Source organism: Microtus ochrogaster, linkage group LG8 (assembly GCF_000317375.1).
Source record: "Microtus ochrogaster isolate Prairie Vole_2 linkage group LG8, MicOch1.0, whole genome shotgun sequence".
Classification (NCBI taxonomy): Eukaryota; Metazoa; Chordata; class Mammalia; order Rodentia; family Cricetidae; genus Microtus; species Microtus ochrogaster.
Genome location: NC_022033.1, coordinates 20,785,786 through 20,790,126, shown reverse-complemented (window position 1 = coordinate 20,790,126; position 4,341 = coordinate 20,785,786).

Genomic DNA, 4,341 nt, shown 5'->3' with positions numbered 1-4,341 from the left:
CACAGAGAAACCCTGTCTCGAAAAACCAAAAAGAAACCCTACCTTAAAAACAACAAACAACAACAAAAAACCAAGTATACAATTCAGTTTTATATATACATTATATATAACCACCATGATCAAGCTGGTTAAAATATCCATTGCCTGAGTTCTCTCTGTGTGTGAGAGAGTGAGTGTGTTAGTTTTGTGAACACCTAGTCTCTACCTCCTTGGCACATTTTAAGTACACACAACAGTAGGAGACCTGAGATCACCTTGCTGCAGGTTTAGACCTGTGGAATTTGTTGCCCCGCATAACTGAAGCCTCTGGCCCTTTGGCCAGTATCTTACCATCACACTGTCCTCTCTGCCCCTGGCATGCACCACTGTGCTGATTGTGAGTTTGACAAGAGAGGTCATCATATCCTATATCTGCCCATGTCACTTAGTTCATTATCCTCCAGTAGAACCCTTTCTGTTGTTGCAAATGGCTGAATCCTTCCTTCTTTCCTCCCTCCCTCCCTCCCTCCCTTCCTCCCTCCCTTCCTCGCCTCCCTCAGTCTCCTGAATACTGGGATTATAGTCATGCACCACAATGCCCAGCTTTTTGTTGTTAAAATGAGTTATATGCTATTGTTTACATTACCCCAGCACCACACACAACCACACACACACACACACACACACACACACACACACACACACACACACACACGGTCTCCATGTGCAGCACTGGCTGTCCTGGAACTCATTCACTATAGATCAGGCTGGCCTCAGACTCACAGAGATCTGCCTGCCTCTGACTTCTGAGTGTTGGAATTAAAGATGTATGCCACCTGGCCTAGCCTGTTTTTAACTTTCTGAGCCTTTTTAAATGTTTAACTTACATTCCTGATGACGGGCACCAGGGTCTAACTCTTCCATGTCCTTACCTGGACAACACTTACTTTCTCTGGAGCCAGCCATTCTATCAAGTGCAAGGTGACAGCTCCTGGTCTTGTTTGTACTTCCCCAAGGATGGGAGTGAGGACTTTCAACATGCCAGTTTGCCATGTGGAGACCATCTTAGGAAACGTCTCTGTCTGTTCAGGTCTTTTGGCTGTTATTAGGTCAGGCAAATTGGCTTTTTTCTACCAGATTGCATGCATGCTATTTTAGACATTAGCCCTTTATTAACCGTGACTTGCAACTCTTCTCTTCCCTTCTGTAGAGTGATTTTTTGTCTTGTTTCCTTTCTCATGAATCTTTACTTTGATGAGGTTGCACCTGTTTAACTTGTCTTTGCACCAGGTGCAACCTCATCATTTCCTTTAGTGTCATTTCCAAAAAGGAAAAGAAGAGAGAAGGAAAGGCAGGTGTGGCAGTGCTCATCTTTAACTCAGGAACTGGAGGCAGGCAAAGAAATCTCTGTGAATGTGGGGCCAGCCTGATCTAACACAGAGAGGTGTAGGCCAGCCAAGGCTACATAATGAGACCCTGTATCAAACAAACCCCTATGGCCAAGGCCAATGTCAAGGGTCTGTCCTCTGCCTCCAAGTGGCCCTTTGTCAGACTGTATGTTTCAGTCTGCAGTCTGTTTTCATGGGCTTGAAAGACGGACTTAGTGACTGGAGTTCAGTTCCCAACACCATGTCAGACAACTGTCAACTCCAGCTGCAGGGAATCCTTTGGCCCCTGCGGGCCCCCACACTCCCACGCATAGACCCCCACACAGACACACGTGCATAGACCCCACACAGACACACATGAATACACGTAACTAAAACGAATCTGCTTTGAGATCAGGTTTGCATATCATGTCAGATGAGGGGCCAGTTCACTGCTTTGCGTGTTGCTGTCTCCGCGCCATGGACTGAAGAGAGAGACTCATTTCTCTGCTGCGCATTTTTGGTCTCTTGTTGAAGATTAATCGACAACATGTGCTTGGGTTTATTTCTGGGCTCACATTCTGTTCTCCCGCTCATGTGCTTGTTTTAATACCAGTATCATCCCATTCTGCTTATTATAACCTTGTAGGACAGTTTGAAATGGGGTGTATCTGGCTCCATTTGAGCATCTGGCTTCGTTTGCGCATCTGGCTTTGTTCTTCCCAAAGACACTTCAGACTATCCAAGGTCCTTGGCACCATATGAAATTTAGGGTGATTTTTTTTCTATTTCTGTGAAAAAAAAAATGAATTCTGGAAGGAATTACACTAAATCTCTAGGTCACATAGACTAGTGTGGACATTTTAACAGTATTGCTAGTTCCTCCAGTCCATGAACATGGGAAATCTCTCTTCAAGACTTGAAGGATCCTGTGGCTTGCACGGGGCTTGTCTCCTAAGGTCTCCTATAGTAGAAGCCTGGCACTCAGTGTGGTGATATGGGATGTGATAGAAACCCCCTTCAACACATGGGCTTAATGGGAGCTTGCTCTGGCCTTGGGGGGCGTCACCCTCTTATGACGCCCCCCATAATGTTGTTCGCATGAACTGTCATGAGAACTAGTTAGGAAAGCGTGAGTCGCTTCCCTGAAGCCTTTTCAGCCCCATTTTCCTTTAAATACGATGCCCCAAGGATATCTATGTTCTAATCCCCAAGCCTGGGTGGGGGTGGGGCAGGAATGCAGGAATAATCAAGTGAAGGATTTGAGCAGGGAGAATTATTCTAGAATATCCAAGTGGCCTGGTTTAATCAGAGGAGCCTTTATAAGAAAAAGAGGGAGAAAGGAAGTTGAAGTCAGAGAGGGTGTGACCCAGAAGTGGAAGTTGGAGCCATGAGCAAGGAATGTGGGCAGACTGTGGAAGTCATAAGATGCGGTAGAGAATTCCCGGCACCCCATAGAGGAAGTTCCTTCACGGTGACAGCCAGTATCTTCATTTTCATCCAGAGAGAACCATTTTGGACCCGTAATCTTAAGGACTAGGAAACACTAGATTTTGGTTGCTTGTTGCTTAAAAGAAGTGAGGTGTGTTCCTTTCTTAATATTAATTGTCAGCCTGATAGGATCTAGAGCAGTGGTTCTCAACCTGTGGGCTGCGACCCCTTTGGTGATCAAATGACCCTTCCACAGGGGCCACGTAACAGATATCCTATGGATCAGATACTCAGATTATGATTCATAACAGTAGCAAAATTACAGTTATGGAGTAACAATGAAAATAATTCTATGGTTGAGGTCAGCACAATGTGAGGAACTGTATTAAAGGGTCACAGTGTTAGACAGGTTGAGAACCATTGCTCGAGGGTCACCTGGGAGATGTGTTTCTGGGCAATGCCTGCTGGAAATGGTCCTGTCGATTGCAGTGAGTGAGGAGGGAACACCCGCCCACTGTGGGTAGCACCATTCCCTGCTGGGGTTTGATTGGCAGCATTCAGTCATCCTTCTCTGCTTCCTGATTCTGGATGTGATATGAACAGAGGCTTCAAGCTTCCTCTGCCATGATACCTCCATCGCGATGGGCTGTACCTTTGAACATGGGAGCCAAAATAAACTATGCTTTCCTTGAGACGCTAAACAGAGGCAGGGGCTATAAACAATATGTGCCAGGTTGTACACTTTAAGATGCTTAGCTTTATGGTTTATGGTATGTGAATTTGACCTTAATAAAGTTAAGAAGTGAAAAAAAAAATCTCAAACCAGGCATGGTTTGGTGTCCCAGGACTCCATCTCAGCACCTTGGAGATGGAGGCAGGAACAAAAGCCCAAGGCCATCCTTGGCCATACAGTGAGTCAGTCCAAGGCCTGCCTGGGCTTTTCTGAGCTTTTCTTCTTCCCCAGCAGAAGCCCTCCTGGAGAATTCCAGAAGGGAACAGAACAGCAGCATAGCAAGAGTTGGGACCAGGGTCTTGGAACCTCAGCTCAATTACAGGCACCTCCATGTCCTTATCTGATGTAGGTGGGTCTTCTATCTATCTGTTGATTTCATTGGTTAATAAAGAAATTGCTCTTGCCTGGACTGTTGCATAAACTGGACACAAAGAACCCGCAGAGAGAGGACTGCTGAACTTGCCTAAAGGTGAGATGGTCTTTCGGGGTTCCTGATTCATGAAAGAGTCTGCAAGACATTCTGCAGGACACAGCAGAAAGTGACTGAACTGTCTTTGAAATTTCCTGCTTCCAAACAAAAACTTTACAGAGCATAGTAAAGACTTTATAAGTGAGGGCAGTAAAAAAAAAAACAAAAAACTGGGAAATCAGAAACAATATTATTCTAAAAGCGGTCCATCTTTAGACCAGCACGATCTTGGCTGCCGTGGAAGTTGCACGTGGAGACAGTGTGGGCTGATGTCAAGCTTGCTCTTGTTTTTACAGATCACTGAATACTCTAGTAGATTTTGCCATCAGTTTTTCCTTTCCTCATCCATTCAACGGCCCAAA